Here is a 22241-nt window from a genome sequence, read left to right as displayed (position 1 = left end):
ATCTCCTGGTGATACACAATATAATGGTATACGTTACGATAGATCTTAAAACCAGTGGAATATGGTGACAGCCTTTTATTCAGCATGATTTTCTGGGGGCACTGGGTTATAATTGGTACTGTAGAGATGCAGTTGCTGAACTAAAACAAGCTGTCCCTAACTTAGGACATCGACTTTCAAAGTGCCACACCGATTTTGTGCTCTAGTTTCTTGTGGTAAGGAATCAGGTAGGTCACCAGGACAGCAGCTCTGTCCTTTTGTTCTTTCTTTTTAAACAAATGGGACTTCTCTATAAGATTTCCTTAAGAGAGAAGCTGTGTTGCCAAACCAAACAGAATTTTGAAAATCAGTGACAAGAGACATTGACTCTCTCCATAGCTGAGTGAAATCCGGGGCTCTTCTTGGGCTCCTGCTGTTGTGATAGTTCCTGAACTACGTAGTTTACATATATGTGGGGCAGAGCATGTCGCTGAAGCACTAATTTATGTTTTGCTGTCTATAATTTTACCTGCCCTGCCTCTTTTCTAGCAGGTAGCAGGGTTTTTGTTCTCTTTGCCCACGGGAGCTTTGTGGCAGGCAGAAGCAGGAACTGTTCTTCCTCGTTTTTATAAAAGCCTAAAATCCTTGAAGAGATGAGGCTCACTGTCCTCCACCACCTCCCTCCAGGCTAGGGAGCTCTCTAGGTCAGTGCCCAGCAATTGTGGTTCCCTCTGCATAGACGGCCTCAGGAATTGGTTTTGACTCCAAGGAGATATACAAGGATGGACCTCAGACATAGGACTCCTGACTCTCTGTAGAGACCTGTTCCCCAAGACCAGCAAGAAAGAGCAGAGCCACAGAACTTTCAGCGACAGTGAATGTCTCCTTGGAACCCAGAGTGGGCAGATGCCTGGAGTTATCTCTGATATTTTGACACATGCAGGGCTCTGAGAGTTCTGTAGGATTTTGTAGATGACAGGAGAGAAGAGGGGAGAAATCTCCAAGAGTGACCGAACTTAAATTTCACACCCCTCTGTAGGTGAAGACTTGGAGTCAGTTTTAAGTCAATCAATTTCTTCCATAGAATTTGAGGCTGCAAATTTATATCAAGATACATGTTTTATTTCATCAAACTTGGTAACATCTGAAAAGTTAGTGTTATATTTGTTTTACCGTTGAAGACTTGGAGGCTCAGGAAAGGAAGATTTGCCTCCCTCTTCAGAGCGAGCCTATCAATGCAGAATATATGGGTGTTCAAAGGAGTAACAACGATACCACATTCCCTGGCGAAGTTATTTAATTCCTCGCTTCACAGTGACTTTCTTGTCTAGTCATTCCTCACAGATATGCCTTAGCATTGCTTTCTTTTGAAGAGTATTGAGTCATTTAGGAAAGAAAGGCTGCATTTGAGGAAATATTCTCAATCATGCCCAAAATATCTGGATTATAAGTAAACCAAAAAAATTAAGAGAAAGCGTTCAACTACATCTAGAGGAGTAAGAGCCATGTAGACACAGCCAATATGACAGAATGAGGCAGGGCATGAATTCAAATTGCAGCATAGTGTTCTGCTTTGTGTTTGTTCTTTTCCCTTTCAAATAAAATCTGACACGGAATCTCAATATTTAAAATGGAAACAAGTGAATGGAATCCTTAGGCAATTTACATTTTCACAGTTAGGCTGAAAATACACCATTGTTTGTGGAATCCATGAAGCATCTTCTCTGGGGCTCTAAGGGCCTCCTAAGCAAATCTGCAAACGATTTTTGGAGGAGGACCCTTACAGGAGGACAGTAGGATAGTGATAAGGAGCATTAACTCAGTGCTGAGATGGCCGTTCGGTTTCATGTTTTTAGGAATAAATTAGATAACCCAGTAAACATGATTAGCACAGTGTGAACAGATGGAAACCCACAGTTTTTTTAACTCTCAGGGAAGGCTGAGCATAGGTTCAGGAGTCAGACTGCAAGGACTCCAGATTGGACTCTTCCACTTGGCAGCTGGATAACTTAAAGCAAGTCATTTAACCCTGAGCATCAGCTCTATCTTCTGCAAAGCAGATATCATAACAGAATCTACCCCGTGGATTGTTTGAGGATTAAACGAGATGATGAATATAAAGCTCTTAGCTCAAGGTATCCATGTAATAAGAAATCATGACATGGTTGCCCTTATCATAAGTCTTAATACTATGGCTGCTGCTGGTTACTTGTACCCACAAGTCTATAATCACTTTAAATTAAACTAAGACAGAAATCATTTTCTCTTCTTTCTCCTCCTCTCCTTTCTTCTTTTTTCCTCCTCCCTCTGCTCCTCTTTCTCCTGCTCCTGCTCCTCCTTTTTCATCTTCCCCCAACATGAATTGAGCTAATGCCGAAGTTCTAAGAGCCCACATCTTTTCAGCATGAGCATGAAAAACAAGGGCTTCCAGATCTTTACCTAAATTTACTTGAAGAAAAAGCTCAGAACTGGAGGAGAATGATGAATTATTATTCACAGCTCTTTAAAAATTGGAAGGTAAATATTGGCTTTCTCAATGTAGAGAATTACATTTCCTCCAAAATCTGTATAAAATGGTTTCCCACAAAGAATATAAAATAGATGATTTTGTTTTGAGAGCATTTATTATTATGCAGATTAGAGATTAAGCACCCAAATATTTTATTTGCTAATTTGCCATTCATGAGAAAATTAGACATGCTAAAAAGTTCTCATTTTTAGAGCAAAGACTCCTATATTGTTGACTCAAAAGGAGGTCTACCATTGTAAAAAAGATATTTAAATATACACAGATATTTCTCAGAATCTTCAATCTAGATGAAGATTGTAATTCAGCCTGCAGTGCTGCTGCTTTATGACATAGAACTATGATTTCTTTCTTGTTTCTTTTATATATGTATGTATACATACACACACAATTTCACTGAAAGCAATGATTAATTTATAAAACAGACTAATTGAAAGTTCAGTGGTCTAAAGAGGTATTTCAGTGCCTCAGAGCAATAACAGCTTTGTGTTTTCTTCTTCATCTTAATGAGCCTCAACTTCCTGTGGCCTTTGTTGCTAGGAAACAAGAGTGTACTCAATTGAAAGCCACCTTTCTGTTGTTGTTGTTGACTCTTTGGAGTCTGAAATGAACCAGGCATATCTTGAGTCCTCCAGGATTAACTATCAGTTATGTGTCCTAGGACGAACAATGGATGATGTGAGAAACATTAAGCTCAACATTTTCTGTGGAGCCACGGTTTATAACCCCAGGAGCAACTCACTTCCCTTACAACTTCTCTTGGGAAAAATTCATTAGCTTGTCCTGTGTGAAATTAAGTCCCACAGAATTAGAAAAATAAATGGAGCCAAACTGTTGTCATTTGTCCTCATTTCCATATTACATTAAAGTACAGGTCACCTTAGGAACTCTGACACGTGTTCAGAGAGTTAAACCTTCAAAGTAACAGTGCATTCCTCGGCAAATTAATTCTTTCAATATAGTCGTTTCTGTATTTACACTTCAAACTCAGAGTTTAGATATATGCGAGAGGCTTTTAATCTTCCTTGGTGATATTGAAAATGGTGAAAGCTACCAAAATGCATTTATAAGATAAGTATGTTTAAGGAAGATGTCTTGGTCAGTGGAACAAGATAGGAAAGCATGCAGTTTCCAGCCTTGTTTTTTCCTCCATAACCCAACTCAGAACTATAGATTCTTTTTAACAGCATTTGATTCTGATGCAGTTCTGAGTGTACATTCAGAGGCAAAGACCATGTCTACAAGATGCAAGTCATCCAACTGCAGAAGTAATGGCTCAAGGCAGGTTATTAAAGCAGCCTTGAAATCCAATCTGACCAAAATTGGACCATTAGTCAATGGTGAAATGTGATTTAAGAAGTCTCTTGAAGAGCCTAAAGATTGGATGGCTTGACCATTTGCAGCTTTTCTGCTTGTCCTTTACCATTGTAATATGCTGCTTTGTGTATGTGTGAGCCCACGTGTATTGTGACTCTACTATATTTCGAACCCTTTTCCCCCAGCCTTGAATCTCCTGTTTCCTTAAGCAGAGTGTCTTGCATTTATGTGGAATCCACCAACAGTTACTAAAATTACTTCAGTGGTTGTGCATAGGTGACTCTCGTTGTGCCTAAATTATGCCCTAGATTATGCATCTCTGTTTCTGTTAAACAAAATCAGTCAGATCAGTTAAAAGAAAAATCAAACATCACATAGACACAGCCAAAACGTTGATTATGAAGCAAGCCATTTTAATATGATTACATCAGATATGTTTTTTTTTTTTTTTTTCCTTTCTTTTTTTTTTTTTTTTTTTTTTGAGACAGAGTCTTGCTCTGTCACCCAGGCTGGAGGTGCAGTGCCACGGCCTCGGCTCACTACAGCTATTTTAAACCACTGCTAAAATTGGAGAGTCCCCTTAGTTTAGGTAGCTGGCAAAAGAATAAGGCTATGTCCTCTTCAGCTGTCACCATGAGGAGAAGTATTGGCTGCTGAATGGCAGCTGCTCTAGAAGGATGTGGTAGTGGAGCTGAGGGATCACCCAGCTGGTCTAGAGGCACAGGGTGGCAGTATGTATCCTCTATTCTGGCTTCTACCACAGGCACCAGTGCAGGCTCACATTTAGCATTAGAAGAGCTCGTGTTCACCAAGCTACCCACCAGCTCCTAGACATTAGTTTCAGACAGACTAGCTTGAGATTTCTACATTTTATGGGCCAATAGCATTGATGATTTTTTCCTTTCCCCCAGTCCCTTCCCAAGGAACTGGCCAGAGTATCTTTTTATGCCCCGAAACACCAAAGACCTGATGCAACATCCTTTCCTTGGCCTGGGAGCCACTTGCTCATCTTCCTGACACACCTACCCTTTTAAGGAGTTCTGCCTTCAAGATCTTGTTAAATTAACTTTTGCCTAAAGCTGCCGGCCTACATATATTAAGTTTGGCCTAAAGGTTTCTTCATACATAGTGAACCGTAACCTGACTTGATGTATAAACACATTGTAACATACTCATAACAAGTAGCTCAGTCTCAGGCAATTGCAGACAGCCAACTGTTCAAACCTGGTTTAAATAAGGCAAACATCCAGCTATAGCCAGTCCAACTGTTTATATACCTCACTTCTGTTTTCTATCCATCATTTTTCTTTTTCTGTCCATTAAGTTTATCTGACTATGTAGCAGCCCAAAAATCACTCTGAACCTATTCTGGTTCTGGGGGCTGCCCAATTCATAAATCATTCTTTGCTCAATCAAACTCAGTTGTGAAATATGATCTACAAAATAAAGTTGCTCTGGTTCAGAGGTCTAAAGTGGAATCAGGAAGCCATTCTAAGAAGGGCTATTTGCGCAATCTGAACCTTGCAAAAACAGAAATTCACCGCGAAACTTTGAATTGGGCCAAACCCCCACACCCAGAATATCATGAAAAATAGCCGACTTTTGTTACTGCAGCAACTCCTAAATAGCAACAAGCAATGAACTATGGACTCATATACTAAGCCAGCCACGTCTACCAATGATAATTATTTCAAAACAACTTTTAAAACAACAACTATGTAATCACCATCAGCATCCCTTTGAAAATCACTACTCCCCTTCATCTCCTCAGAGTACAATTTGGCTTTAAGCAAAATCTACGTCTCTTGAATTGCAATTGCTAAGACCCCAATAAATGCCTTGTGTTACTGCATTGCATTCTGGTCTTTTGTCTCTTCTTAGTTGACACTGTTAAATTTAATTCGCATAAACTTCTTGTTTTAACAGGTGGTGTCAGAAGTGGGATTCAAAGTAGAACTTCCAACAACTTCCAGGCACATGGGTTTATGAAAAGAGGTACACACCAAGCCCATTATGTCCATTGCTCTCTTACAGCAACTAGAGATTGTAGGTAAGTTCTCTCACAGATTCCAAAGCTCTATGAATTTGTATTTTGAGCTATCTGACTTTGTTTGACCAAATATTGGATCTAAACTGGGTTTGGAAGTCACAACAGAAACTGGACTGGGTCCAGAATCAAATTGAGTCCAGGATCAGATTGGTTCCAATAGTTAACTGGACTGGATCCGGTTAGAGGCCTCAGATGTCTGATTGAGTCAGACAGAAGCTGGCAGTGATAGATGAAGGAGGCAGAGAATCTCTGACCCACCTGTGTACTGGGAGAACAGGGTGTAGCCATGGGAAGTTCACGCTTTGTGCAGCAGGGAAGAGGCTGGTCTCTTCAGCAATGTGTGTGGTAGTCTGGTATTCAATCTGTGAGGTGGAGGGCCTGTTAGCAGGACTCTCTCTTACTTTGCTGAGATTTTTTTTTCTTTTCACCCAATAAATTCTCTTCTCACACTTCAATGTGTGTCCACCTAATCTTTCCTAGTCATGTGACAAGAACTTGGTTTTAGCTGAACTAAGGAGCAAAATTCTGCAACAGCAATAAATGGCAATGACTGCAGGGAAGTACAAATTCTGGCATTCAGAAATTTGCAGGGATTTTTGTATTCCATTTCCTTTGTTTCTTTTTCTTGTACGCTTAGGTCAGGAAAAATTCTTGACTAAATTGAGCAAGAGGATCTGACAGCTAAAGCCTAGATTCAACAAAACAATGAGATCCTTAATTTCTGAAGAATTGAGAACTCCACCTTCTGGCTATTACCTTTAAATGTAGAAATATTAGGCCCCAGAAGCTGCAAACACTTACATAAATGGCAAAAGCTTATGAAAGATAATTTAAAATTACAATAGAATGTTCCAAATTAACACTGCAATTTAAGAAGTTCATTTAAAATGAGGGCTCCCAAATTAGTCTCACCCAAGGATGCCTAGCAATATGAAGAAACTTCTGAAAAAGTTCAGTATTTGAATTGCCTGGTTTTTTTTCTTTCTTTTCTTTTTTCTTTTTTTTTTTTTTTTTTGTGGGACAGAGTCTCACCCTCTCGCCCAGGTTGGAGTGCAGTAGCACAATCTCAGCTCACTGCAACCTTCACCTACTGGGTTCAAGCGATTATCCTGCCTCAGCCTCCTGAGTAGCTGGGATTACAGGTGCCTGCCACCATATCCAGCTAATTTTTGTATTTTTTGTAGAGACGGGTTTTCATCATGTTGTCCAGGCTAGTCTCAAACTGCTAACCTCAGGTGATCCACCCACCTCAGCCTCCAAAAGTGCTGAAATTACAGGCATGAGCCACTGCACCCAGCTGTATTGCCTCTTTTAAAAGACTCCTTGAAAAGGGCAAGTAAAAAGCTTAAGCTAGTAATTAATAGGAAAAATTGAATCTGCTAAACTTTTGACTTAGTTACTATTCCACCTCAAAGGTGGAAAAAAAGCTAGGTAAAATGTTTATAAAAGGTATGCCTCCAGGTAAATTAGGCTTGTTTCTTTTTGAGAGCTATCCACTCTGAGTCCACCCAGAGAGAATGCTTTCTTTGCTCTATTCTTTAATGGTCTGAAAAGAAATAAAAACTAAGTTAAAAAAAACCACCTATTGAGCTAAATCAGTCTCCAAAATACAACTTTCACTATTTAGCTATTTTGAAAGCCTTTTGCAAAAGAAATTTACATTTACAAAGTAAATCTCCATTTGTAAGATGTCTGCCTCTGTGCAACAGGAAGAGAAAAAGGAATGTCACCAGAAACAATAACAATGAAAAAGGCATTGGCTTAAATTTACATAACAAATCTTACCTTTGTCTAAGGTGGCTTTCTTGGCTGTCTTGTCTTAACTGGTCTTTTACCTACACTCTCCTTCCTAGGTTTGGGAAAATGATGATATTACATTGATGTCTCAGCTCTGTGCCATTGAGATGTAAATTTTCTACTTTGTTTTACCTAAGCCATCTGTTTTGAAATACAAATGTAGGGTGAAAATTTTTAGATGGTTATTAAAAATGGGATAAATAAAGCAGACAGCAATAGGGTTAAAACAAAGACTGAATCTACTGAAGGCTGGTTTGGTCAAAGAGATACCTGCTAATCCCCCAGCATTATAGAACTCCAAACAGTCTGTCCTATTTACTTCAGTTGAGAGAAATTTTATTTTATTTTATTTTATTTATTTATTTTTTTTTTTTTGAGACAGAGTCTCGCGCTCTCACCCAGGCTGCAGTGCAGTGGTGCGATCTTGGCTCACTGCAAGCTCCTCCTCCCGGGTTCACGCCATTCTCCTGCCTCAGCCTCTCCGAGTAGCTGGGACTCAGGCACCCGCCACCACGCCCGGCTAATTTTTTGTATTTTTAGTAGAGATGGGATTTCACCGTGGTCTTGATCTCCTGACCTCGTGATCTGCCCACCTCGGCCTCCCAAAGTGCTGGGATTACAAGCGTGAGCCGCTGCGCCCGGCCGAGAGAAATTTTAAAAAGCTAAAGGCAGAGACTACAATGAGCAACCTAGCTAACAATCACTTAGGCCAATAATCATGCAGGTCACTCAAGAAAAAGGCCAGAGTTGTTTCACTTCACCCCTTTCTAAAATGGGTACAATGGTCAGTGGGTGGAAAAAAATCTTTAGAGTAAACTGTTTTGGGAAAAATTGACCCTTTAGAAGAATGAGTAATGGTTTGGGACAATGTCTACTTGATGTGATGAAGTGTCTTCTACTGTGATGAAAGTTAATTTTTCCTGGTACTGAAACTCCCTGGGAAGAGGATTGAGGACATTTGTGTTCCTTTGAAAAATCCATCTTTAAGAAAAATAAGGAGAATTTGTAAAGCCTTTTCCTTCTTCCCTATTGGTAGCAATAATATACTAAGTCACTATATATGGGGATGATATTTCCTAAATTCCACTGGCTAGTTTTAAGGGAGGAGACCACCTCTCATATTGTCTTCTGCCTAATTTCTGCCTCTAAGGAAAGAGAAAGTAGGAGTTAAAGAAAAGGCAGAAGTGAAATTCAATAGTCAGACAGCCTGGTGCCACACCCCAGGCCTGGTAGTTAAAGATCGACCCCTGACCTAATCGCTTATCTTATCTATAGATTCCAGACATTGTTGAGGAAGTGTTGTGTAACTCCCTGTTCGGTTCTGTTCTGTTCTGATCACCGGTGCGTGCAGCCCCAGTCACGTACCCCCTACTTGCTCAATCAATCACGACCCTTTCACACGGACCACCTAGAGTCATAAGCCCTTAAAAGGAGCAGGAATTTCTCCCTTGGGGAGCTCGGTTTTTGAGACGTGAGTCTGCCGATGCTCTGGGCCGAATAAAGCCTTTTCCTTCTTTAACTCGGTATCTGAGGGGTTTTGTCTGCAGCTCGTCCTGCTACAGTTTTGTTTAATAAGAAATTTAAGGGGCAGGCTCACACCTGTAATCCCAGCACTTTGGGAGGCCGAGGGGGGTGGATCATGAGGTCAGGAGTTCGAGACCAGCCTGGCCAATATGGTGAAACACCGTCTCTAATAAAAATACAAAAATTAGCCAGGCATGGTGGCATACGCCTGTAGTCCCAGCTATTAGGGAGGCTGAGGCAGGAGAATAGCTTGAACCCAGGAGGTGGAGGTTACAGTGAGCTGAGATTATGCCACTATACTCCAGCCTGGGTGACAAAGTGAGACTCTGTCTCAAAAAAAAAAAAAAAAATTAGGCATAATTGTTAAAAATGAGTAAATTATACAAATGTAAAGGACATGAAATTTTATAAATGAACTTGTTATTGTTTTAAAAATCTTTTTTAGAAATTAAAAATCTTAAAGTTATGTTAAGCTAAATAATAGATACTCATTAAAAGTCTGATTCATTTATAAGTGAGTTAAAATACTGAAACAATTATTGAGCATAACCTTAAGTTTATATATTTCAAGATTTTGTTTTTATATGATACAGAGAAACTAAATATATTTAGGTTTGTTAATAAAACCAAAAATAATTTTATGAGGAAATATGTTTCTAAAAATTATGAAATCATTCTCATCAACAAAATATTGATATAAAACAGTTCAAAAATTCTAACTTCCTAGGATTTCACTAAAAACTAAGGTTACTAGAGTTTTTAAAAATTTAATTAATATAAGGTAACTAAAACAACTTCTTGTATCAGGAAAGTAAGACATGTTTTTGGTAAGTGAAGCTTACATAAAAGATATGTTTTAGATAAGAGAAAAAAAGTAATTTTGTCCGAAAGTAAAATGACTGGCTTTTCCAAAATGAGAAAGAGTAAAGGTTGTAGAAGGTTTATGAAACATGAATCTTGTGAAAGAAATTGTACGTATGATCAAGCTGGCTTAAATTAAATGGGAACTATTTATAAGGTTTTCTAAAAATTGAGGATTAATAACAAAAGTACACTAATACAAAATTAGAATTTGGCTTTCTCTTTTAAACAAGATTTTTGTGTAACACTGAGAAGAGATAGTAAAAGATTTTTGTTCACCTTTTGAGTAAACTGAAATAAAAGTGGGGCGGGGAGAAAGAAAAAGATTTTTTATGCTTCATGCTGTCTTTATTAGATCTTTTGATTGTTAGAAAAACTGAGTATTCTTTCTATCAAAGAGTAAAGGTTTTTACTTTTTTAATTATCAGTTTGGTGAAATGAATGACTATTATTTTACAGTGACCTGTGAACCGATTTTAAGTGTTATAAACCTTTGACAAATTTGACATGCTTTCCAAAATCAAATTTCAAATTCTAAAAATAAGTCTTTCTGACTTCAATCTAATATGGGGATATCCCAAAGGGCCCCTGAAGCATCCAAACAAGAGATAATTTGATATGTTAAGTCATATGGGAAGCATTATTAAATAAGAAAAGACATTTAACCTTCTTTGAGTTATATTTTTATGGATATGTTACAAATATGTGTACAAAAATTGTATGCAGTTTCTAAAATTTTGAGATGTCTTGACGTATGTTATCAGTCATAATTATGGTTATTATGTTAAATTATTATGGGCTACAGGAATAACCAAATTTACTCGCCAATTGTGTCTTTACCATGACTATTTTAAGACTTGTTGTCCACAGTTAATTGCTTAATTCTGATGCTTTTTACTGAAAGTTCTTACTAGCAATTATAATCTTGAAGAGTTGGGTCTTCCAAAAGGTTCATGGAAAGTTTGGGAAGGACCATGACAAGTACTATTGAATACAGATTTCTGATAACTTTAGGTTCATCTCATTTGGACTTGATAAGAATTTCCAGAACTCTAATGAAGAGACTGACTCATTTACAAAACTACTACCCCAAGCAGAAAAAGAATTAATTAAATACAAGGGAATTCTCTGGCAGATTTTCATGCTAATTCAACCAGTACTGAAATTGTTAAGATATGCAATTTGAATGAACTCCATGATCCAAGTCACATAACCTATGATAACCCATTTAATAAACAATGTTGTACACCTGAATTGGAGAAACAAAAATTGTATTTAGGAGGATTTAAATTCAATGTCAAGCATGCACTCATGGAGAGCCTGGATGGCCATCTAGTCATCCTTTCTGCATCCTTAAAATTTCCACTATTAAAAGCTTTGCATTCCATGATGCATCATAGAAGGGAGACAATAATCCAAATTTTGAAAAAGAAATGTTGGTGTGGTGACTATTTTAAGTTGCCAAAATGGTTTATGACCATGTTTGTTTTCTCAAACGCATAATCCAGGGAAGACAATCAAAATTTCAGGTACATTTCCACTGCTGAATGGGCAGTTTGACCATTTATGGAGGGTATCATTCAATTGCCATTTTTAATGCATGTTTTCTGGCTTCACAAAAGCTTTCCCATGTAGGAAAGCTAATGCTACAACAATAGCTAAAAATTTATAGGAAAATGTGTTTCCCTAATGGGACATTCTTCAGTGATCACAGTACTTGTTTCACTGGAAAAAATGTAAAAGAGTTAAATGAGTTATTACAGGTACTATAGCATTAAGCAAATCTAACTGAACTGACTGTATTGCCTTGGTCAAAGATGTTGCAGATGGAAGACAATCTGATTCACTTCCAGTGGAAAGCATAAATTAACCCCTTATTAAATAGTCACTAGAAGGTCTATACTCCTAATAGTAGAACCTCATGTATCTCCCACTCTCGTATACACTGATATGACTAAATGTTGCAAGATTTTAATGCATTATGCCAAAGTATATTTTAACCAGGGGAAGGAATCTTTTCATGCTCCATCTACTAAGGACAATTGAACCCTTCATAATCTAGAACCCAGATACTGGATCTTCTGGAAATGGCATCAGAGAAAGATTGCCCTTGCCACCCATATGGCAACAAGACTTTGGAACTTCAAAACTTGTGTTTATAATCTTGCAAAACAGAAGGACCCTTTAGACTCTTGGAACTGTACACTCCTTCAAGACCTTAAGGTAAAGCTAAATAGGGAAGTTTCTCTTCAAAAGCAGATGGCATCCTAGACATACACAGCTTTCCCGAGATCAAAGATCAAGACTCTTCTGCCATCATGAAACTCTTAGCTCTCTTAATCTTTTACTTGCTTATGCCTCTATGAACAATAGAACTTGAAAAGGGGCCTTGTGTCCACCCACAGGGTGTACTTTCTTATAGAGGATTTTGCAGCCAATCTTATACATGGGTAATCTTAAGCCTCGATGAATGGAAGATGAAGGGTAAATGTAGGTGGGAAATTTTAATAGTAACTTTATTACCCCATAATCAGTCAGACACCATAATCAATCAGAAACAGAAAGTTGGCCCACACCTCTTAAACTACATCATAGGTTAAAAAGAACATTTCCAGAAGGCTTCACTCTTCTGGATGTGTATCATTTGTTAGGTCCCTTTTTCCATTGCTTGGAGTAACTACAAATAAGGTAATAATTAGAAATTTATCCCTCCTAAGAGGCTCCATAGCAGGTTCTACTACAAAGATTATGGTTGTACAACAGACTTGTTAAAATTCTTTTGCTGAAGTTGAATTATAAGAATTGCTCTAGATTACCTACTGGCTGAACAGGGAGGAATATGTGCAGTTGCTGACACTTACTGCATATGGTTGAATATGTCAGATATTATAGAGACTCAGTTGCAGAGGATTAACCAATAGGCTCTCTGGTTAAAATGGGTAGACTCTTCATTCACCTCATTCTTTGATTCATTTTATTTCAGTTGGTTTGATTTATAGAGACCCTGGGTAGGGAATATACTTCAAACTCTTGTTGTTATTCTCCTAATAATCACAGTAATAGTCTCCCTGGTGTGCTGTATTCTCTCAAAAGTTTTAAATGTTTGTATGCAGCCATCTGTAGAATACCAGATGATCTTTTTGACTGGAATAACCCAAACTTAAATGCATGATTATGTGGACACCATAACCTATGAATGACATGTTGAGACTGGAATCCCAAAATTATGGTAACTGAGAGTAGTACTGAAGCTCTAGATTTTTGTCATACTCTCACATAGGTAAAAACTTGACCTAAAGAGGGGATTATTAAACAAAATTATGAGAGGCCATTGTTTGGGATTGAGCTTCTTCACTAGACTCCCAAAAATAAAACAAACTGACATGGAATCTGTATTAGTTCATTTTCATGCTGCTGATAAAGACATACCCGAGACTGGGAAATTTACAAAAGAAAGAGGTTTAATGGACTTGCAGTTCCACATGGCTGGGGAGGCCTCACAATCATGACAGAAGGCAGGGAGGAGCAAGTCACATCTTATGTGGATGGCAACAGGCAAAAAGAGAGCTTGCACAGGGAAACTCCCATTTTTAAAACCATCAGATCTCATGAGACTCATTCACTATCATGAGAACGGCTCAGGAAAGACCTAGTCCCATAATTCAATCATCTCCTACCAAGTTCCTCCCATAACAGGTGGGAATTGTAAGAGTTACAATTCAAGATGAGATTTGGGTGGGGACACAGCCAAACCATATCAGAATCACTCATGTTAAGTGCCACATATTCAAACTGAAGCTTTAAAAAAGTAGATAGATTCCAAAACTGACAGAAACTAACACCAAATATTTGTGTACTCCAAACTGAGATGAAATAAACCCATTTATGATAATAATAGTGATGTTGATGACTAAAGTTTTTGTCAGTCTTTCAAAATTGAGAATTTGACCACAAGGAGAAAATTGTTAAGCTTGACCTAACAGTTCCTAAATATTTTAAGTTTGGCCTAGAGGTTTCTTCATACTTAGTGAATGTAACCTAACTTCATGTGGAAATACACTGTAACCTACTCTTGTAATGAGTAGCTAAATCTTAGCCGATCTCAGCCAGCCAACTCTTCTAACCTGGTTTAAATAAATCAAATACCCACCTGTAACCAATCCAGCTGTTTCTATACCTCACCTCCATTTTCTGTAAGAAATTGGTATTGAGATCTTGGACAACTTATTTAGCTTCTCTGTGCCTCAGTTCACTCATCCTTAAAATGGGACTGGCAAAAGATGATATTTTATAGGTTTCAATGCCAGTACGGTGCTTACCACAGAGCCTGGAGCAAACCAAGTGTTGGGTCAATTTAGCACCAACTATTAGCTATGAACAAAAGGATCTGAGAAATAGTAAATCAAGCTTGATGGCAGGAATTAAATCTTGTTTCTCAGGCTATTCTCAAGCTATAACATGTGCCCGGCACATGGTAAGTTTTCAGCATATCAGTCGAGTTGATGAATGGTGCAATTAATGAATGAATGAGTCATTAATCCTGCAGGGAATCATGAAAGGTATACCAAGGCAGCATTTGAACCTGGTTTTGCAGGAATGAAGAGGGCTTCACCAAGAGGATAAAGGAGAAAAAACAATTTCAGGGGAAAACATTTGGCATGACAGAGACATTAGGAAGTATCCAGTGTGGCTAGACCTTAGGGTATAGAGGGCAAAATGTTGCCCATTTAGGAAACATGGAAGTCCCAGAAAAACATTTCTTAGAAATTTTACTTAAAGCCAAAGTCATAGTATTCTTTTCTTAAAATTGCCTTTCACTACACCCCACAAAAGAACACAAAAAACTAACCCAAAGTAATCAGACAACTGGAGATTAAGTATTGTATTTTGCTTTTTACAAACTTGAGGACATGGAGAACATTCTGTATTTATGTGGTCAGTTGCTCTACTTGTGTGATTTTTGCTCTCTCAGATATACCTAGAGAACTTGCTGGGATTCAGATTCCCAGGCTACCCATCATACCAATGAGTCATGATCTCTGGGTACAAGAACTACGAACATACATTTTAAAGATGTATTTCAGATGATTATTTTGCATACTGTAGTTTGAGTATTGTCTCAGTCCAATTTTGGTGATAGAACACCACAGACTAGGTAATTTATAAAGAACAGAAATGTATTTCCCACAGTTCTGGAGGCTTGGAAGTCCAAGATTAAGATGCCAGCATCTGGTGAGGGCCTTCTTGTAACATCATGACATAGCAGAAGGCATCACATGAATGAGAGAGAGTGAGAAGGAAGCCAAACTCACCCTTAAGGAACCCACTCCTGTAAAACAGACCCAGCCCCACAGTAAGAGCATTAATTCATTCATGAGGGTAGAGTCTTCATGATCTAGTCACCTCTTAAAGATCCTACCTCTCAGTACCATTGCACTGAGGATTAACTTTCAAATACATGGACTTTGGGCGATATATTCCAACCACAGCAAGTATTTATAGGTTTAAGTGCAACAATCTCAAAGTGATGCCTGAGAGTTGAATACATATTTGATTACTTCTGGTATCATGGCCTTTGCCCCTGTGTTTCCTGTGACTAGAGCACTTCTCCCAAATTCCTCTGCCTTCCCTATTATTCTATTTCTATAAACCTCACTACTTATTCTTCCAGTGTTAGGAAGTCATTATTTTTATTCAAAATTTATTTCATAAATAGGGCCTACTCTGAGCTAGACAAGAGGATATCACTTTTCTTTCTTGAAGCTAGACACCTTTCCTTTGTTTTCCCATGATACCCTGTACTTTCCACTCTCATAACACCGAGGATAACCTATTTCTTATCCCCTGGCTACGGACTGAATGTGCGCCTGCAAAATTTGTATGTTGAAGCCTAATCCCCAATGTGATGATATGTGAAGGTGGGGCCTTTGGAAGGTAATTAGGGTTATGCGAGTGGGGTTTCATTAATGTGATTAGTACTTTTATAAGAAGAGACATGAGAGAGCTTACTCCTCTCTCTGCCCTCTAGCAAGTGAGACTACAAGAAGAACATAGCCAGATGCAAACCAGGAAGTAGGCCCTCACCAGACACCAGATCTGTTGCTGACTTGATCTTGGGCTTCTTATTCTCCAGAATGTTTGTTGTTTAAGCTACCCAGTACCAGTCTATGGTATATTTTTTTATAACATCCCAAACTGACTAAGACACTTCCTTGCTATAAAATATGCTCTATAAGGGCAAGGACTATATTTCATTTTGTTGTTTTCCTACTACCTACCTTGCACATTGCCTCACAGATCATAAATACTCTATAAGTGGTTGTTGAAAGATGAATGAATGCATACATAAATGTGTCAGTCAGTGATTTTTGTGTAAGAAACAGTCATAAAATTCTAGTGATGTATAACAATAAGCACTTATTTCACAATGCATCTGAAAGCCTTCTGGATATAATTAGCTGAGCTTGGCTTCAAATTGCAGGTGTACTTTGCTGCATATCTCTCATCCTTCTTAGATTAGCAGGCTAGCATGTTCCTTTCATGGTAAAAGATAGGTGCATAAGAGGGCAAGCAGAAATACATGATGCCTTTTAAAGCCTACGCTCAAAGCTGGTACAACACCATCACTTCTATCCACGCCCCATTGGTCAAAACGAGTAAATGACAATGGATGCTGGATTTAATGGGTATGGATTAAGGAAGTGAATGTTTAGGGCCAATAACTCAATCTACCACATAAGAACTAATAAATAAAATATTAAACAAATGGACTCTTGTATTCCCAGCACTTTGGGAGGCCAAGGCGGGCGGATCACGAGGTCAGGAGATCGAGACCACAGTGAAACCCCGTCTCTACTAAAAATACAAAAAATTAGCGGGGCGTGGTGGCAGGCGCCTATAGTCCCAGCTACTGGGAGGCTGAGGCAGGAGAATGGCGTGAACCCGGGAGGCGGAGCTTGCAGTGAGCCGAGATCACGCCACTGCACTCCAGCCTGGGCAACAGAGCAAGACTCCGTCTCAAAACAAAACAAAACAAAACAAAACAAAAACAAATGGACTATTGAGAGGAAAGATTTGGAGGGAAGGGATTTTACCTTTCATTTAATTCATTTGCTTCCATGTTCCAGGATCCACAAGACTCTGGAGAAATGTAATGATACTTGGGAAGATCCAATCCAACTTCCATTTGGAGATTCACTAAAAGCCATTAAGTTCACATATTGAAAGAAAACAAAAAAAGAAAGAAAGAAAGCTGGGTTCTTGAAATCTGTAATAATGGCACTTAAGTTGTGTTTTTGCTACTTCAAACTTCAGAACCTCCACAGATATGCCGGAAAGTGAATATGTCCTGCATACATTCTGCTCTATTCCCCCTCCTACCTTGTTGTGCTCAGCTATTCCAGGACACACTGGGCAAAAGAGAGAGGCTTGGAGGTAAGCCTAGAGGGACAGCTCTGAGCTAGAGTTACAGCAAAGGAACCAGGCAGGAGGAGGAATGGAAGGGCTTTGTGAAATCTCTATTTCTAGGACTTGTAGGTTTTAGCAATCATTACTGTGTTGTAAAGCAGCCACATCAATGTTTCATTTCGATTTCTTAAGATTTTTTATATGTCTACAGATAAAAGAATCAAGCTTAATTTATTCATGGTATGAATTCAAGTTCCCTTCCATGAATCTTCTTCTTCTAGCTCCACATTTAGCATCAACTAGAGAAAGAAAGACTTCATCTTCCCAAACTTCTGGAATGTGAAAAGTTGTTCCTCTTTATTAGACCTTCTAAATCTCTTGCGCCTTCAATTTGCCTTAGAATTCCAATAGAGGAAAGCAGGCAGAGATCCCAATTGTCACAATTTTCCCTTTGAAAAGACAAACTACAAAGTTTGCAACTTTTTTAAAAATTCAAGATAAAAGAAGATAGCCACTAATTTCATCATCTCAGGAGAAATAAGTTGATAACAGAGTCAATTAAATTACTCATGTTTGAAATCTTCTAGGAAACTCTCTGATCCAAATTTATTATCACTTAGACAATAGCCTTCTAACAAATCCTCAATTTTTTCTCCTTGAATAAGAAAGTGGAAGTCCTTGGCTTAGGCCATTGGAAATCTCAAAGTTCCACCCAATTTCTAATCATGAATAAATTCCCATGCTTAAATACATTAAGGCCCACCAATAGGATAAAATCTTAGGCAGTCTTGAACATTCAAGAGTACTTAAAATAATCAAGGATACTAGGAAATATTTCTAATTTTATAAATTGGGATGCGACACAATATATGGTGATACCAATTGTGTTCAATATTAATAATCACATGGGTACACATGTGCACACACACAGAAAGAAAAAAAGACAGCAAGGAAATAGGAGACTTCAAAAAGTTTACATAAAATGTGCATTATGTAGAAAAATTATGCATGGATTTCAAAAAGTTTTTGAACCAAAATTAACTCATGCTAACTTCTCATAACATATCTGAACAGGACCTAGTTTGAGGCACTAAGAAAGATAAGACATCGGTTTTAAATTAGCTTTTATCAGAGCAACATGAATTCTGCTAAAACTGAAGCAAGAACAAACATCAAGTTTATGGTGAAGCTTTGGCAGAAGAATGGTGAAGTCATCAATGCTTTATGAAAAATTTATGGGGATAGTGCCCCCAAAGGAATCGGCATCTTGCTAATGGATAACTTGTCCTAAGGAAGAATGAGATGATGTTGAAGATGAAGCTCACAGAGGCAGACCATCCACATCAATTTGTGAGGAAAAATTAATCTTGTTCATGCCCTAATTTAAGACAACTGGTGATTAACAGCAGAAACAATAGACAACACCATGCACATTTTATTTGGTTCAGCTTACACAATTCTGACTGAAACATTAAAGTCAAGCAAACTTTCCACTTGATGGGTGCCAAAAATCTCTGTGCCCATATCAGCTGCAGATGAAAGCAGAGCTCTCAATAAAAATTTTAAGCAAGTGGGATGAAGATCCAGAAGGATTTTTTTCTAAGAATTGTAGCAGGAAATGAAACATAGCTTTACCAGTATGATCCTGAAGACAAAGCAATGGCTACTGAGGGGTAAAAGTGGTTCAGTCAAAGCAAAAATTGATAGATCTAGAGCAAATGTCATGGCAATAGTTTTTTGGGAGCTCAAGGCATTTTGCTTATTCATTTTTTGAAGGGCCAAAGATTGATAATGTCTAGTTGTTATTAGAGTATTTTGAGAATGTTAGCCAAAGCTTTCGCAGAAAAACACCCAGGGAAGCTTCACCAGAGAGACCTTCTCCATCACAACAATCCTCCTGCTCATTTTTCTCATCAAACAAAGGCAATTTTGTGAAAGTTTTGATGGGAAATCATTAGACACACAACCTATATTTCTGATTTGGCTTCTTCTGACTTGTTTTTAATCTTAAAAACTCTATAAAGGGTCCAGGCATGGTGACTTATGTCTATAATCCCAGCACTTTGGGAGGCCAAGGAAGGTGGATCACTTGAGGTCAAGAGTTGGAGACCTGGCCAACATGGTGAAACCCCGTCTCTACTAAAAATACAAAAATTAGCTGGGCATGGTGGTGTGTGCCTGTAATCCCAGCTACTCAGGAGTCTGAGGCAGGGTAATCACCAGAACCTGAGAGGCAGAGGCTGCAGTGAGCAGAGATAGCGCCTCTGCATTCCAGCCTGGGCGACAGAACAAGACTCTGTCAAAAAAAAAAAAAAAAATGTATAAAGGGCACTTATTTATTTCAGCTAATAATGTAGCAAAAACTGTAATGATATAATTAAGTTTCTGGGACCCTCAGTTCCTTAGGGATGAGCTAAATGGCTGGCGATATTGCTTACAGAAGTGTCTTAAACTTGATGAAGTTTATGTTGAGAAATCAAGTTTGTATTTTTTATTTTCATATTTTAATCCTATTTTTCCATGACCTTTTTGAAGTTCCTCCATAGATCTAACTGTTATTAATGTTTTTCTCTTGGTGAAGTACTTATGTATGATTATATTATGTACGCCTTCTATATTTTTCCTAATTCTTTATGATGATTGTATATGACTTCTCTAATCAGAAAAAAAAAGATTGTAATAGATTACATTTGTATGACTAGCTTTTTAAAGATTATTAAATTAACTTTATCAAGTTGTTGAACAAATATTTGATTATCTTACTGGAGAGCCTTCTGAAAAGTCATAGAAATACATCAGTATTCTAGATCACTACCAGAGGAAATAAAATCCAAAAAACACAAAAAACTCAAGAGCATTGTTATCATATTATAGAGGTATATATGACCCTAAGTACACCTTTATATGTGAATATCAAAAAAATTCATACAAATAATAAGTTAGAGGTGATATTTTATTTTCAAAAAAATTCAAGATAGGTTTCCTTTTATTTAAAACTCAACAGTTAATTTTCCTTGAGTGCTAAGTAGTATGTTAGTCATTGTGTTAATTATCACATTTAATCCTCAGAAAAATCCTCTATGATATGTCTTCTACCAATTCCACTTTACAGATGGAAACTTTAGGCTTAAAAACATCCAACAGTTAGGAAGTAGCAGAATGAGGATTCGAACTCATGTCTCATAAATCTAAAGCCAATACAATACAGAGTGGCATCCCCAAATATTTTGATGAGGATGTCATCCTTTAAGTTACAACAGAGTCTGGTATTTAACAGACTGAGGAGTGACCTGATTAACTGGAAAAAGAAGTCTTAAAACAGAGGAAATGCATTCCTTTTGTTAGTTATTCTGATTTGCTTTCCCCACTCACTTCAAAAAATAGAACTGCACTGCCTTGTAGATGTACTCAGTGCATAGGCAGAGGCAGTTTCAACTGTGAGACTCTGAGGCTCCTGAATTTTCTATCATCTTCCTAGCTTTTCTCCAAGTTGGCTTTCAGTGTCTCTAAGAAGGTTATTGATCAGGCCTTAGCGATCACCCTTAAAATTCTAGTTCTAATCCTATTTTGAAGCTGGAGGAGACCAGGCAGGGAAGCACTTGTTCCTGGCATCTAAGAGGAAGCAACACGCAAAGCCAACTCTGCCAGGAACTGTGAAAGCCCCTGACCTCAGCAAAGGCAGGTGTTCCTGTCTTAGATGCCTCAGTACAAAGAAGGATAATTTCAGAAGTCACTAAAATTTACGTGGTGAGATAATGGGTTGCTGACCATGTTTAAGGAGACAGAAATTTAGATGTACTTTAACGAGACAACTGATGTAAAAAGGCATTGGTATTTTAGCATAACACTCTAAGTTCAAGCCTTTTGCATAAAAAAAGAAAAACTAGATTCTTGGTAATGGAAGTGTTGGCATTGAAATCTATCCAAATTACCTGAACATAGATTTCTCTGGGCTCCTACCAGAGCAGGTGGATAATTGTAACCCCTCCCAGTCCCTGTGGCTGGACTTGCAACACTGCAGACTTGTATACAAAAAGCAGGTCAGGTCAGTATTCCAGATGTTTCTAACAATCCAGACGTCTGGTGTGTTGGCAAGGCCTATCCAGATGGTTACTGAATATTTAATCTTTTGCCTGGATGTTGGCTCCCATCTGTACACCCAGGCTTAGAACCTAACAGGGCATCAGTCAATACCACGTTGTCTGTTAATTAGAGATTTACTTGAGTACATTTTGTCCACTGGGTGCCTGCTGTTTCAGTAATCTTCCAGCCAGACACATTTACCTGAATATTCATGGTCACTTAGAAGGCACTGGGCATTCAAGCTCTGACTAATCGTTTAATTCTTCCTACCCACCCCTCAGCATCTGATCTTGCTGTCTATTTACTAGGCTTTTATTATTTCCCTTTTCAAATTCTAAAGATTTCTGGAGATAATGCTACAAAAATGACTTGATAGCTGCCTGAATTTATATGTTGTTCATGTGAGCAATTCTATTTGCTGGTGAATAAAGTCACTTGTCGCACTTTTGCTTCTATGTGGTACAGCAGCCTCCTGCTATCCACCCTTGGTCATCTGCCCTCCACCGGGGCAACCAGAAGGTCTTTGTATTGGTCCGTTTTCATGCTGTTGATAAAGACATATCAGAGACTGGAAAGAAAAAAAGAGGTTTAATTAGACTTACGGTTCCACATAGCCCAAAATCATGGCAGGAGGCGAAAGGCACTTCTTACATGGGAGTGGCAAGAGAAAAATGAGGAAGACGTGAAAGCGGAAAC

This window comes from Hylobates moloch, unplaced genomic scaffold (genome assembly GCF_009828535.3).
Source record: "Hylobates moloch isolate HMO894 unplaced genomic scaffold, HMol_V3 SCAFFOLD_6, whole genome shotgun sequence".
Lineage (NCBI taxonomy): Eukaryota > Metazoa > Chordata > Mammalia > Primates > Hylobatidae > Hylobates > Hylobates moloch.
This window is presented reverse-complemented; position numbering follows the sequence as displayed.